The following is a 17,081-nucleotide window of genomic DNA, read 5'->3' on the forward strand; positions in this document are numbered from 1 at the left end:
TTTTTAGGCCCATGTTGCTGATTGTTTGAGTAGAGTTTAACCTTCATTTTCTCAGCTTGAGTTTGATGGGAGTAAGGGTGGACCACTGACGTGTGGACCCCACCTTGAAGTACATCCACACCATCCAGATGTTGGGACAGTGCTGGATGCACCATGGTGAATGTGTTCTATCCATGTCAGCCATCTCTGGACGTGGGACCCTCTGCACGTGTGGCATTCACACTGTCCAGCAAGGGATGGTGGGATCCACCGTGATGCAAGTGTTTTAATCCATACCGTCGAACATGTGGGATGCTGCTAGACCATCTGTCCAGAAGCTGTAGGGTCCAGATGTGATGTAAGTGTTGTATCCTCACTGTCGATAGGACATGGGACCCACCATATGTATGTGTCTCATCCAGACGGTCCATCTGTTTAATGCTCAACAGGGCTAGCAACAGTGGGCTGACCGTTCAGTAAGACGGCCCACGTTGCTATCCTCCCTGTCCAACTGGTGGGGCCCATTTTGTGATGTATAAGGCTCAACTTAACGTGTGTATTGTAAGCGCACTATCCATCTATTTTTTTGGACCATAGGGCTGACCTGTGAGGCCCACCTTGATGTATATGTTACACATGTTGACCATCTATTTTGCTGGATCATGAGCTGCCCCATAAGGCCCACTATGATGTATATGTCACACACACCATCCTCTCATTGTGCCTAAATCATGGGTTGTTTCATGAGGCCCAATCGTGATGTGTACGAGGCCCATGTGATGAGGCCCAATATAATGTATGTGAGACCCATGTGATGAGGCCCAATGTGATGTATGTGAGGCCCTTGTATGAGGCCCATTATGATGTGTATGAGGCCCTTGTGATGAGGCTCATTGTGGTGCATATGAGGCCTATGTGATGAGGCCCAATTGTGATGTGTGATTCCACCATAATGTATGTATTGTATGTTTTCTTTGGCCATGATATTTTTGGGCCATGGGTTACCCCATATTATAGCCCATCTTGATGTATATGGGCCTTGGGCCTTTTCTTGAAGCCCACCATGATATATGGAATGTTATGTGTGTTGCCCATTCTTGTCCTTAAGTAGTATTCAGGCCATGGGCCCCATTGTATGTTAGATTTCAGAATGGAACGCTCTCTAGGGGACAATGGTGGTTAAATATACACGTTGTGAACCTCCCTAGGGCCCTTTGTTAGGCCCATTCTCATCTATTTGGGTCCTCCTAGTGTTACCCATCTAACTTTAGTGAGTTAACCCAAACTGTTGGGCCCCCCACCATTAATTATGCTTCTTTGTAGATTTGTCCAAGGTCATTATTCAAGTGTGGTTGGCAGCTTGATGTATGTTATAGTCTGTATTAAACCATATACTTAACATGCAGTGCATGTTGTTAGAAGATACATGTCTAACCGAAACAAGCAACACTAGGGGGCGGTAAAATGGCTACTTCGATATATTCGCGGTACGTAGGATTACGTCTTATCAATTAAAAGATTATGGGCCAAGCTAGTTGGGTATGTGGATTCAGATTAAATGAGAAATATGGATAATAGAAGGTCTACCTATGATTACTCATTTGTGCTAGCGGGTGGATCAATCAGTTAGATGTCGAAGCTTCAATCTATGGTGGCTCTTTCCACAACCGAAATTGAGAATATGGAGGTGATAGAAGCATTCAAGGAAGGTGTTGGTTAAGGGGGACGATAAATCAGTTGGGGATTCAATAGGACACTGTGTCAGACAATTGTGACAGCGAAAGTACAATCGATTTAGCTAAAAATTCTTTTTATCACTCACATACTAAACACATTGATGCGCATTGTTATTTTATCCAACAAGTGCTTGAGAAAGGAGGTGTCTTTAGAGAAGATCCACATAAGCGTAAATTCGGTTAACATACATACTAAGGTGGTTCCTACAGAGAAGTTTAAATTCTCTATAACTTCTTGTTAAGGGTCAAATATTGTATATTAGACCCCAGTTATCACATGGTTTTACGAACATGATAATGTTTAATGTTTTATTTTAATCATGTTTTTATTGTAAGGTGAATTTAAGAGCTTGGACTGAAAAGGGTATTAAAGGCATGAATTTGATGCTCAAAAATCACTAAGGCAAGGGATGGATCTTAGGGGACCGAGATCAAAGAATTCATATGCCAAAAATCTGAGAAAATCAAGTGATTAAAGTTAAAGGGGCTTGAAAATCGTCCTTAATGCAAGATCATAGGGTTCTCACCATCCTTTTAGCTCAAAACTTTATATCTTGCCTGAGAATCATAAAGTAACCATCCACGTAAAATTTCAGCCATTGGATCTTTGTGGAAGTGGTCTAACAGACAAATTAGACAATAAATCACCGATTTGGGGCCCACCTGATATCTAGATAAGTGTCAATTTTGATTTCAACCCCTTAAATTAAATGGAGAAGTGAATGAACGGAGTAGATTTCTCATGAACATCAAAGTGGACCCCACGTACATTGGTGCATGTACACAGCAGGTGTACACACGCACCGCCCCGGACCAGGACGCCTAGTCAAAGTTGGGTTGACCCGATGTCTTACGCAGCCAACGGACTGACGTCTGCTAGGATGTGTGGTGGCCCACCACCATTGATCAAATTGATGATCTGAACTATCCATTCAATCCAGGGAGTGGGGACCACCATAGCCAAGGTGACCTTTTACTCCCATGCACGTACACATGCGAAGATTACCATCGAACACAATATGAACGACAGTGTGATTTGATACAGTGGGCCGCACTAAACTTAAGCAAAAGTGTCCATTCCTGACTGAAATGTTGCCACGAAGCTGATAGATGGGGTGGATTTCTCCGAAAACATCACCGTGGGGCCCACCGAGCATCCTAGCGCATGTACGTGTGCAAGAAGAGTAGCGTCCGAACGCCGCCAGCCTCCGTGGTCCATTCTGCAATCAAGATCATGACCGGATATGTGATTTGGATTGTCCAAATTCTTCCCATGGGGCAACCGACGACCACCAAGGAGACTGAACGGGACAGATGATGTGTCCAGATCTTCTCTATCCTAAAATCTCCTCCAAATGCGACTTGGTTTGTACTTTTCTTCTTTTACTGTGTAAAGGGAGTGCGTACTTCTCTCCTTACGCACTCCAACGACTCCTAGCCAACTGCCCTTCATGCTGTATAAAAGGTGAAGAGAGAGAGAGAAAATCATCCATCTGACATGGAGAATCAAAGGTGAGAGAGAGAGAGAGAGAGTGGAGACGACCAGGAGTTTTCTTCTCCTTCTTTCTTCTTTAGCTTTTCTTCTTTAATACTTTCTTTTTAAGAGATTTTAGTTTGATCATGGCTATGATGAGCTAAACCTCTTAACTAGGGCTAAGAGGTGAAGCTTGTAGCGTGATTAGGATAGTTGCTTTGTTTTGATTCATATTTTATTGAACTCTCTTAGATTCTAGTTTGATTATAAGGAATATTTTTAGTATTTAATGGTTTGTTGTGACTCAAATTACAATGGATCTGTGATTGCTTTGAATATCTTCTTTTTCCTAAATTGAGATTGTGAAATTAGGCAATCCTGTTGTTCACCATCGTCCCTTGGGCATGGTAGGGTGACGGAATCCTTCCTAACTTTCACAAATTTCTTATGATTGGTTGTGGGTTTGGTAAATTGTTGTCGTTTGCCTTGTCTCCTGGGCATGGTTAGGTGATGGAATCACTTCCAAATCTTCACCACTCTTATCCTTTGATGATTAGATCCATGAGAAGTTCAGAGATCTGACAAATCTCTTCTTACCAATTGGATAAGATAGGACTCTGATTCCAGTTGTGTCCTTGAATCATGCAAGGTAACTTCCCAATTGCTACAAGTGGATCCTTGGCACCCTAATTTCCTACCTTTGAATTTTACAAGTTTTAGTTGCATACTTTACAATTATTCTCTTAACTTTTTCAGATTTGGATTACATCTTCTAGTTCTAGTTCTAGTTACTTTCAGATTACGTATAAGGTTCAGTCCTTGTGGATTCGACCTTAGTCTTACCGAGATTATTACTACATCGTAACCCTACACTTGGGGTTGTGAACACTTCTCTAGGCTTGGCAAAGGCGTAAATGGAAGATAGAGTGTATATGAGAAGCATTGATTGTGGAACTAAGAGACAAAGTAGATATGGTGGTTCGAGCATGGCGTGTCGCAGCATGAAGATTAAAGTCATCGTGAAGATTGTTGAAAATTAGATGCTTTAAATTAAATCATTTTTTGGGCAAAAATCTTTGGACAGTTTTTGGTGTTTTTGAAATGTCGAACACTTTGGTCGACAGGTTAAAGGATTTCGACCAGTCGAGCCGACAGGTCAACTCAACATGCCAAAGGATTTCAATCAGCCAAGCTGATAGATCGATGTCTTTCACAGTTTGCATGGCTTTACATAATTTTTTTCTATTTATATTATTACTTAAATAGGAGGGTGTAAATAAGATTAGGGTAAGGAGAAAAACATGCTTAAGGGTTAAGAGGGTTTTAGAGATAAGAAAAGCTAGGGTTTTCTTCTTGAGGCTTTGATCGATAAGGTTCCATCTCATGTATGTTTGTTATTCATAGAGCATTCTTGCTTTGTGCGATGGTTTTTTCCTGCAAGGGTTTTTTCATGTAAATTTGGATTGTTCTTTGTTGGATATGGATGTGCGATTGCGATTACTTTGATTGATTCAACTTTGTGTTTCCATGAGTCCCCAACATATGATGCATTGACCTTGCATTGGTGTGGCTTGCTGGATATCAACTATTTTTTAATGTTTTTTTTTCCAAGTAACTGTAGGAACGACAAAAGAAGGAAGAGGAGTTGAAGGTCAAAGAAGCAGAACTAATTCAAGGCAACCCTCTTCTTAACAATCTGACTTCTTTCATTGTCAAAAGAAGGTTTGTCTGAATCTAGCCGTTGAGAAGCATCATATTCATATTCATGCAAATTCTTGATTCCTCCCACTTGTGTTTTACATATGGTAGGAATCAGAATCATGGGTAAACTTAAGGCACTCAAGCGAATCATCAACAACACTATCAGGAATGATTTCCACTACAAATTTCTGTAGAATTATGTGAAATAGGTTTCTATTAAAGATTGTTTTACAAGTAAAAGGACGTTTGTATCAAATAATTTGGAAGTTTTTTCTTAATGAGAAATGCTAATGGCTTTTAACTGTCGTCGTTGGTTAGATGGGCTGTTGGCAAATAAGGAAATGACAACAAGTCATCGATGATTTAAGGCCATTCACATTACCAACGGCCAATACCAATGGTTATGGCCAGTGATGCTAACAACTTTAAACCGTCAGTGAGCAACACCAATGCCCCCTTTCCTGAAGGCCCTTCTGACGGCTAAAAGCTATCGAGGAAGAATTATGTTGATGGGTAGAATGATAATGGTTTCTCCTACGCTAACCACTAACCTACACGTACACTCCTGTGTTGAATGAACACATTTTCACCCATGTATGTGGCTCCTGCAGAGGCTTGGTTTTTTATCAGCTAACCAACAACTACTAACGGTCATAATCCAAGGCTCTACATACACTCCTGCCAAAGGCTTCCTATGGAGATTAACAGATACGCACTGATGTCTGGTGAATTCAGACCTACACAAGAGCGTAGGTCCTACACAAGAACCTATTCGAGTTTAAGTTATAAACTTTAACTTAATCCTATGCAATGAATGAGTGTATAGACTCTACAATTGACAACTTGTTAAATTAGGCCATGTTGAAATACCTTGCTTGAGATGCTTGATCAATGCTTTCCCGTGCTTCAATAAGCTTCTCAATTACTCCTACGATCATTAATGCGGATGCTTCAGATCCCACGATCAACCATCATGCATATGATGTTCTAATAAGTTGACCAAGGTGGTGGGAGTTGGGCTGAATCTCTTACAACTAAGGTCTTAATTAATTCTTAGCAGGGATTCACCTATATGAGTATTCTAAAGAATTTAGACAAGGATTTGCCTATATATTTAGTGTCTAATTTCTAGAATATGGAAGAGATCAAATTCATCTTCAAATGGAGCTTGGAATGCTCATTTAAGTGATAAATCATAGGAAATATGACTTACATATCTTTGTTATAAAGTCTAGAAGAGGGATATTCAAAGGAAAACACCTAAACCAATTCATTTGCACAAAAAACCCATTAAAATGTTCAAGAACCAAATGCCCGGTTTATTAAAAAAAAAAAAAAAAAAAGTTTCCAACAACTATAAAATAGCTAGTTAATGAATCATTCGATAGGATCGAAAGGTCATTCAATATGATTGAAGCTCTTTCGATCCCATCGAGAAACTTCAAAAATTTTCTATTTAGTTGTTGGACTATTTCTTTGATTGTATCGAACTGGTTTTTGATTCTATTGAGTCCCATCAACAGCATGTCAGTAGGATCGAGATCTACTCAAGAACTACTATTTGAGAAATAAGTTTTACAACAGCTTTGCACCTCTTAAAAACCTAAATTATCATATTCATCAAGTGTTTAAGGCTTTGTTTAGATAAGTCAAATATTTACTTATGGGATGAATCATTTAGAGGTGGGTTATTTTGATTACAAAGGTGGTCTAGGACTAGGTTTATAAGGCACCCCATGCTTTATATGTTGTTTTTGCCCTTGATGCTTCAAGTTTTTGAATATTTGGTCTTCAATGTCTTCCTATGAAGGCTCAACCAACTCAAGACACCCTATCTCACGTCATTGACAAAACTAAGACACTAAAAGGAACATCAACTATTAAAAATTTTAAGAAGGTAATAGTATTTTTGTTCATAGCGGGGCTTACAGAACTTTCTCATAACACCATGCAATTTTTTAGGAAGGTAATAACATTTTTTTTCAAAATTTTGGTAAGGGTAATTTTCTCAATAACCATTTTTTTTATTTAAAAATAAAAATAAAAAAACAAAATCACTTATCACATTCAGTGATAAGTGATAAGTGAAATGTGCATTGCGAAAAGAAAAACATACATATATTAAGTCTATTTTAACATTAAGTGCTTAATCTTTTATTTTTACCAAACTAACCAAATTCTCAAAATCACTGAAAATGATAATGATAAATCCTTAAATTAATTTTACCAAATAACACCTCACTCAAATCAAACCACTTAATTACTAAATTCATTGTAAATGTGTTCCAGCTCTGAAAGTAGAGTGGTTGAATTATCATTCTTTTCGTAATTGTAAGCACTTGTTTGGTGGTACAGGATTGCTAGATATTTTTCATTTCAACCATCCTAGATGTGGGTTACTTTTCTTCTTAAGGTGGTCTAGGACTAGGTTTACTGAGACACCTCTTATTTTATCTACTGTATTCAGCCTTAATACTTCAAGTCTTCGAGCCTTCAGTCTTCAATATCTTTCTATGGAGGCTCAACCTACTCAAGAGACCCTATCTCACGTCATTGACAAAATTGAGGCACTAATAGGAACATCTACCATTGAAAAGTTCTTAGGGACCACATAAGTTTTGGATCAACTTGATATTTGTGTTTTCCCTTCATCTAGGTACATGTGACCTTATGAATGGGTTGGATGGAAAATAAACATCATGGTGGGCCCTAGGAAGGTAATAACGGTGGCCATCATTGTCCCCATTACTTTATGTTGTGGTCTACTTGAGCTTTGGTTCTGCCTCATTTTTTGGCTTATGCCCTAACATGATATGAAAAAATAAAATAAAAATGGATGAATGGTGTGGATATAGTACTTACATCATAGCGGGGCTCACAAAACTTTCCCACATCACAATGCAATTTGTTTAGGAAACCCTAAACCCTAAACCCTAAACCCTAAACCCTAAACACATCCGGTGATAAGTGAAATGTGTGTTGTAGGAAAAAACCCACCTATATTAAGTGCCTATCTTTTATTTTTACTAAACCATCTGAATTCTCAAAATCACTGACAATGATAATGATAAATCCTTAAATTAAGTTTTACCAAACAACACCTCATTCAAATTAAATCACTTAATTACTGAATTAACTGTAAAAGTGTTCCAGCTCCAAAAGTAGAGTGGTTGAATTATCACTCTTCTTTGATTTGTAAGCACTTGCTTGGTGGTATAGGATTGTTGGATATTTGTCATTTCAACCATACTAGAGGTGGGTTTTTTTAAATTCTTAAGACGGTATAGGGCTAGGTTACTAGGGCAGCTCATGCTTTATCTATTGCCTTCAGCTTTGATACTTCAAATCATTAGTCTCCACTATCTTCCTATTGAGGCCCAACCGACTCAAGACACCTTATCTCACATCATTGACAAAATTGGGGCACTAACCAAATCATCTATCATTGAAAAGTTCTTGGGGAGCACATAAGTTTTGGAATAACTTGAAAATTGTGTTTTTCCTTCATGTAGGTCCATGTGACCTTCTGAATGGGTTGGATGGAAAATAAACATCATGGTGGGCCCTAAGAAGGTTCTAACGGTGGACATCGTTGTCCCCATTTCTTTCTGGTATGGTCCACTTGAGCTCATTTTTTTGGCTCATGCCCCAACATGATATGAAAAAAATGGATGAATGGTGTGGATACACTACAACAAAAAAGGCCTTTGCTGGTCGTCAAAAGCATCGGCAAAGGCCTTTACCGACCCTAATCAACTTTTCCCTATGCTTTTTCGGTTGCTGTCTCTAGTAACTTTTTACCGGTGCCCATCCGCCTTTTATGGGTGCATTTTGCTGGCTGCCAGTAATAACTGAAAAAGCGCCGATAAAAATAAAAAAAGTGCTAGCAAAAGTTTGTTAAAGCGCCGGTAACAGTATTTCAAAGCATGATTTTTAGCGACGGAAAAACGTCAATAAATATCTATGCAAGCACTGGCAAAGGTGTACCGAAGGGCTACAACAATTTGACAGGCTCGGGTTCAAAGCCGTGCAATCCGCAGTGTAGGCCATTAATTTTTAATTCAATTAAAACCCATATTTTTTTAAATATTTGAAACCTAAAAAATGTTGTTTCTGTATTCTCAAAAGCATCTGATTCTCTAAGGCACAAACTTGATCCAATATGTAAACAACTGTATAGGTGTGTATCACTACCCAATCCACTTCCATTACAGATGTGACATATCTGTACCGTCAACACGAACCTCCAAATTACATTGGATTTGGCAAGCAAAATGACTAACAGAAATGCTAGCCGTTCAAATTCAATAGGCACACTCATAGCAATCGAAGCCATCGAATCATTTGATCCTTTATGCATACACCCAAAGTGTGGCCTCACAACTAGGATAGATAGCATTGTGGCACATACATACACTGCATGTACAATAGGCGGTTGAACGCAAACAATTCATCAGATTCTGCCAGAGTAGCATCCATTCCTTCCCCCATTGACATGGGGAATGATATCTAATTTTTCCTGAAAGTAGCTTTGCCATCGAAAAGCTCCCAAACAAGGATGGAATAAGTTGCCAAAAGTAAGAAAAGAAAAGAACTACCTTTAATAATAGAGTAAAAAACATACAGATAGACTTGGATGGTACTTGGCTGTGACCGAGAATCAGTGATGTGTGAGGGACCTGAACGTGGGGACTTAGATGTATGTGTTGTATAGCTACACTGCCTATCCATTTGGCCACTTCATTTTAAGACATGGGCCAAAAATGAAACAAATTTAAATCTCCCATGGACCACAAGAAAAAGTGGTCATTTAATGCCTACCATTAAAAACCAAGAAGAGTTGAGGTCAAAAGTCCAAAAAGAAAGAGAAAAAAAAACCTGATGGTTGGGATTATTTGGTAAGTAGGTTTTTTGGGACCACTAGATGGATGGTCATAATCGGTTACCATATTTAAGTTTCAGTGGCGGTACCTAATCCTACTGTGCAATTTCGGCAAGCAAGGAAGTATTAGAACCCACTTGCTCCATCTCCCATCTCAGCTTCAATTCGACACCATCATGGACAGGGTCATATTCCTATCAAAACAAAATAAAAAATCCAATCAGGACATAATACAAATGAGACCCAAACACGCCTTTTAAAGGAATAGAAACGAGGGCACCACAACCTCTAGCTCATGCACCAGCTCTTTAGCATTTGGTGCGGTGATGTAGGAGTGAACATGATGAGGTCTATCACCATCTTCCTCAAGGATAACTACTCTGAATCCACGGAGCTTCTCTGGACTCCTCAAAGAGACTTTTCGAATCCACGAGGAAAAAACAAGAAAAATAGAAATAAACTCTATAAAATTTGTAATTTGATTGATCAATGAAAAAAATGAGTTCACAACCCTTTAAATAGGGATACCAAGCAATGGGAGAGAAATCAGAATCAAACTACAACTAAAACTCCTAGAATTTGCAACTTACTGTAAATTGTAAACTTACTAATAAACGGTCGTGATGTCTACTAGTGCGCAAGATTTTCAGCCAAAAATAGTAGGTGTCCTATTTGGCTTCACCAAGCTATTCTCCTAATTATTCTAAGCACTTCTTGCATTAGACGCAACTCCTAAAGCCCAACGGGTGAAGAGTTATAATCAAACTAAAACTTACTAATTATAGTAAAAATAGAATTAAAATAGGGAAACGACCGTCGATCTGGTGGTATTTTGCAAATATAGCTTGCATAACCCAGCATAGAGGGGTTGGTTGGCTAAAGTAGCTCATTCTACCTCAAAATCATATATTTTACTTCCGATAACTCATTCCAGATTGTGAGATATGCCGGATTTAAGGTCCGATGGTCTAGATCACCTCTATCATCGACTGGGCCTTTTCTGACCCATCTTGGCCATGAAACTGTCCATGACTCGCTCTACATCATGCGGACACAATTATGTGGCGCTGCTAGGGCTTGATGAATCCATCATCCACAACTTTGTGGATGAAACTGAGAAGGGAGTTGCAGTAATCGTCCACATTAAGAAGACCCACCTACACATACATACAGATATCCCATCTTTAAGATACAAGTACTTCTATGTTGGGTGTATGTGATTTTCTGTTAGTAGAGATTTCTTATGGGTTTATCATGGATTCCTAATTGAGCCCAGGTGATGACTTCCAAGAGCTGTTCTAAGGTTCCACACCCACCTGAAATAGGAAAGGAAATAAGAAAACCTAAAAGCTTTTGGAATTTGATTAAATAGGTTATTGAGAGAAGAAGAATAGAACCTGGTAATGCGATAAAAGTGTCGGAATGGCGGGATATCTCTGTCATCCTTTGATGCATGCTGGCCATTGGTATCACCTCTTACTATTTCTCCTATAATCTGCCATTAAAGAACATCTTTCAGCATCATAAGAAAATGAAAATAGATGAAAGAAGCAAGAGAAGAAAGGCATATTTCACTACAAGAAAACAGACATTTAGCGGCAGTCTTTTGACCGCCGGTAAAGGCCAAACCATCGCCATTACCTTTACCGGCGCTTAAAGGGATATGTCAGCAAAACTTATGCTGGCGCAAAGCCAACTATGGACTCTTTTTGGCGCCCGGTTTGACTTCACCAACACTTTTGGTGGCTGCTAGGATTTCTTAATGAAGCGCCGGTAAAAGTAAAAAGCACTGGTAAAAGTCTTTATATAGATTTAAGAGGCCCCAACGTAGGCTAATAATTTTTTTATTATATAATTCAATTGAAACCTGTATTTTTTAATATTTGAAACATAAAAATGTTGCAATATTATTTAAACTAAATATTAAACAAAATTTATATTACTTCACAATAAAATATATATATATATATATAATATTTACAACAATAAATTGAAAATGGTCTTGAATAAATAAATAAATAAACAAAAACAAATCCTCTATGTGGTCTACTCCTAGCACGAGTGGCGTCAAAAGGTTGAAGCACTTGTAGGCACAATTGATTAAAATACTACACACATAGAAAAAAAAAAAGAGTCAAAAGTAGCATTCAACAAATTGATGCATGGAAAACAATCAATCCTTTGATCCCATCCTTAAAAAGTCAAAAACTATCAAGGCAACAAATGATGTAACTTAATTCCATTACATCTATTGGCCCCACATTGATGCATGTGTTTTATCAACGCCCGTCCATCGATATTCACCCTTCACACATGACATTGAAGTGTACAAGTGACCAATATCAGTTGTGAATCTGGTTCATTAATTACAATTCTATGATCTACCAAATACCAGTTTTACTTAATTCCATATTTTTTTCATAGGAAGAATATGATCTACACAAAGATTGGATGGTTAAAATACCATTATATTTCTAGACATGCAATTATTATGCGATAAGAAAAGAAAGAAATTAAGAAAGAAAGAAAGAAAGAAAGAAATTAAGAAAAGAGGTGGTTGTTATATTCGTGCCCATCGCTATAAAGGGCATGTATTTTCAATTGGAATAAGCTATGTAAGTTGTTTTTTGTTGGACTATTGATGTAAGACCTGCTAAAGAAGATCTACTTTTTGTTAGAATGTGTTGATGTAGGCACTACTAGAGGAAGCTTACTCTTGGTGCAGGTGAAAGCTTCCAATCAAATAACTTTTCATAAATTTCAATGGTGTCCTGTTTGAGGAAGGTTGGACATGTTCTCAACAGAGGCATGTCAAGCTAATTTTATTAAAATTTTCTTAATAGTGGTCCAGCATCGAAGCAGGCTCTATTTGGGCTTGAAGGACATGATTGGGATTCGGTGGCGACCCCTCCAATACTAGAAAAGCTTTGCGGGCCCACCATGATGTGTTTTTTAGCCACTGTCCATCCATTTTTCAAGCACATTTTTGAACATGAGTCTAAAAATGAGGCAATGCCAAAGCTTAAGTGAGCCACACCATAGGAACTAGTGAGGATAATGACACCATTGTCGAAACTTCATAGGGTGCAACACGATGTTTATTTTCCATATTGTTCATGAAGTTAGATCCAAAAGTAAAATATAAATATCAGCTAGATCCAAAACATCTATCACCACTGTTTCCTATGGCATGGCCAACCTGAGAATTGTATCATTTTGTACCACTAAAACCATTTAGGAACGGTTTAAAACCGTTCCTAAAAGAGTCATAGCAACTACAACGGTTCCATACCAGATCTAGTTTCAGATGTTAAGAACAGACTCTTAGGAACGGTTTGAAACCGTTCCTAAGATTGCAACTGGTAATTTTAAATTTTAGGAATGGTTTGAAACCGTTCTTAATGTTGCTAACGATCAAATTTTAAATTTTTGAAACGGTGTTTTTCATTATTTATGAATGGCCAATAAAAGCTGTACATTTGTTTTTATATTTAAAAGCCAAAAAATATTATATACAATTAAATTTTAATATTGAACAAATATAGTACAACTTTATAATAAAAATTATATATATTTACAACAATAAGTTTACAATTGCACAAATACATCATAAATAAATAAAAAATCCTCACCATCTATTCTACAGCCTAGAAAGTGAAACATCTGAATCACTGTATTGAGGAGATTTCATGGGTCATGATCCATAATAGCAAGCCATCAAACCAACGGCTTAGATCACGGGACCATGGGCTCCATCTGTATAAATTGACAACTTGAGAACACTGTGCAAATCCTTAAATGGAAGTTCCTATGTTTTTTATTCATTGGCCTACAAATAGATGGTTAATGAGAAAAAACAGCAATGGTCCAGATTCATTAGGAGATAGTTCAATAATTATAAGGTTATAAATATCAACCTAGGAGATAGTTCAATAGTCCAGATTCAAGGACTGATGATGGGTACGGTCTACAAGTACCTGAGCATCTTCAATCATTGAATCAACCTCATTTAGGATAATGATCTTGAACGGCGGACAAGGGTAACCCCTGGTGTTGACAAGAGAGCATGCAAATGAAAACAAATAATTGTATGTAATCTAGAACAGACAAATTTAGTACACAAACCACAATTGGAATGTAAATTTGCAACGTACCCGTGGCGGTTACCAGAACCTACAACTACAGCTGCAAAATCCTTGATCTTACGCTTGCATATAGCTCTAGCGTTCTTGACTTGTACAATTCAGGTATTAAAAAACAAGTACAGAGACTAAACCTTCTATTGGTTTAAAAATTTTAAATTATTTAAAGATCTTTTTGATACAGAAAGCCTCATTATTGCCTTTGTCCTTGAGTTATTAGTAATGCAATAGGGAGATTCTCGTACCTGACTGTTAGCATAGCTTCTAGTGGGCCCCGTCAATGCAGCACAAAAAGCCAATCCAATAGTTGATTATTTGAAAGGAAAAAAAAAGGGACAAGTAAAACAATGACAAGCTAAGAAATGTCTTATACTGCTTAGAAAAAAAACATAGTGCTAATCAAAGCAACTAGACATGCTGATCAAACCAACTAGACATACCCACATACATGCAAATATTTATTTGAACCACAAAAGAAGATATGAAACTCAACAGTGGCATGTTTCTGGATTGAATAATTCTAATACTGAGGGTTATACTCAAAGCAATGGAGAAAAAGAAATCAATGCCTGATACTGCCACTCTTTGGGTTATAACAGTGAGAGTTGTTGCTACATTTCTCATGATAGAGTAGGGTTCCAAAGAAAAAGGTTGCTTCTAGCCACAGACCCAAATACACTTTCAACTCTACAGCAGCACAAAATCACAAAAATACCCTCAATCCACACCACTGGATTTATAAGAAAACAACAAAGGAAAAAAAAAACCTAACTTCAATAATCCTCCAGAAAAACTCAATCAATTAAACAAATGAAGTGAAAGAAGAAATGATGACAATGGGATGGTCTGAACTAGCTCTGGAACATCCACAAATCTGTTCAATCAGAAGGCATGAGAAGTAGATTGATCAGACAAGAAAGTTGTCACAGTTGAAATGTAGTGATTCACTACCAGCTTACTTTATAAACAGAAATCAATGATAGATATCTTTTAATCTTTTGGGTGACCATGCTGTTTTCCATTCAAAAGATCAATGCATATGTATAAAGGGATTTTTAATCACAAGATGGTAGTTGCATGTTGCTAACTTGTGCACTTCTAATTTCCACAGTTCTTCAGAATCTGGAGGGTTCATAGATTGTAACTTCATTGAGAAGAATCGAATTGAGGGTGGCAAATTTGAGCAAACATTCTAGACAGTTCATAGACTGTAACTTGATCTAACAACTGTATATCCCCACTGCAAATGACCTGAAACTCTTCAATATTGGGTGAGAGTAATTCAACCCCCAAAGATGAGCAAGATTTATTCCACAAGGACAACTGAAAGTGCATCTTACAGGCATGGAAATTTTATAGTACTATATTGTTCCACACTTATTGGTTTCAAAATATTTGATAAAAGGTCAACCCACTCGACAACTTGACAAGTGAGTCATTGAAAAATCTCACATAAAACAACAGCAAAAGAAGAAGAAGAAGAAGAAGAGGAAGAAGAAGGCAAGACAACCTTAAAAGAAGGGAGGGAAAAAAAAGCAAGCATATGGAGTAGGAAGAGGCTTACTACATGTAACGTCTTGGAAAAATCCGTACAAAGACCCGAGTACCACCTCAGGCAGAAATCATTAATGAGTGAATCTTTTAGAAATTAGATGAAAATTAATTAAGTACTAAACTGAATTAATCGGTAGATTAGCTTGAACTACTTTCTATACGAACTGTAAGACCCAAAACCATTAGAATTGCTAACTCAACATTACTTAAAATCCTAGGATCAATCTCAAAACCTAGTTGCTCTCGGGAGCATCTTGAAACTCTGTATCAGATCTGGACTGCACGTCGAAAGTCCAATTACCATGAAGCTATATGATTATGACCGCCTTCTGGGCTTGACGACCATCTCGGAAATCAAGTCCAAATAGTATCCAGAAACGGACAACTTGAGCCCAGAGCGAAGTGTATGAGAAACATGAATACCTTTAGAAAATGAACTCAAACTTAAGTGATTTGGGCCGTTCACTTGCAGGCCAAATTTAAGGTTTCAGACCGTTAGATTCCTACCCAACTACACCCTTGGATCAGGGAAAATTTTCAACACATGTCAGTGTACTTGTGGCCCTGATCGAGTGACGATAGCCGTTGAACTGAAACTGGTCCTACGCAGTCAATCCGTGAACCTAATTACACCAAAAACTTAACCTGACATAGATCCATTGTCAGGAAACTTTCACTAGACCGTATGCAGGAAATGAACCTCCAGATGAGCTCCGTTGGCCTGAAACAGCCACTCTTTGGTTATATCCTAAGTATACCATGGTCCTGGGCCCATTGATATCAGTTCCGGGCCTATATAAGGGCCTTAATCCACCCCTCTCTTATTCCATACGAAATTTCTAAACCCTAGGAAAGAGAAGAGAGAAAAGAGAATGAGAAAGTGAGGAGAAGTGAGAAAGAGTGAGAGATCGTTGCCGGGATTCATTCCCACTACTCCACATGCTGAATCATCCTACCCGTGTCGCTATACCGGTAATTTCGACTCCGTTCTTGGGTAAGAAATCCTAACCCTAATCCATTTTAGGCATCCTAGTAGAAGAATCAATGAAATAGCTAACATATTTCGTGATTTAGGTAGCCGTTGTGCCGTAGACAAAGGCGTAGTAATCGAACTAAGTTCGATACGAGTTTATCGACGAAAGGTGTGGACTATAAATGTCTAGGTTATGGTTTTCAAGGCTTTCAATGTTAGTTAATGATTTATGACTAACTTGATTGCTATCACATGTGCTTAGATACGATATTTTCTGTATATTACACATATATGTAAACTATGTTGATTTTAATGCATTCCATGTGTTTGTTGAAATGTGTGAATAAATATGGAATTATAATTTGTGCTTGCCATGATTGTTGTTTGAGAATACATGATTGTTGTACGTATAGCAAATCCTTTGTGAAAGGATTTGCTATAATACCTGTTATAACTACTTTTTTACATGTATGTTGATATGTGTAGTCTAAGTGTTTGATAAAATGTCCGAATGAGAAAATGCTTGTTAAAATGTATTTAATGAGGGTGTTGAGATAGGATTCTCAATTACCTTATCTATAGCTACAGTTTCCTTCATGTAACCTATTTTACTACTATGTGATTTATGGATGAAATGCCT

At 37.7% G+C, this 17,081-nt stretch overlaps 1 pseudogene; it reads right to left on the reverse strand.

The window, feature by feature from the left end:
- Positions 1-9,491: 9,491 nt before the first annotated feature.
- On the reverse strand, positions 9,492-11,410 carry LOC131254192 (cytokinin riboside 5'-monophosphate phosphoribohydrolase LOG5-like; annotated as a pseudogene).
- Between the last annotated feature and the right edge of the window lie 5,671 nt (positions 11,411-17,081).

The sequence above is a fragment of the Magnolia sinica genome, chromosome 8, assembly GCF_029962835.1.
Source record: "Magnolia sinica isolate HGM2019 chromosome 8, MsV1, whole genome shotgun sequence".
In the NCBI taxonomy this organism is placed as follows: Eukaryota; Viridiplantae; Streptophyta; class Magnoliopsida; order Magnoliales; family Magnoliaceae; genus Magnolia; species Magnolia sinica.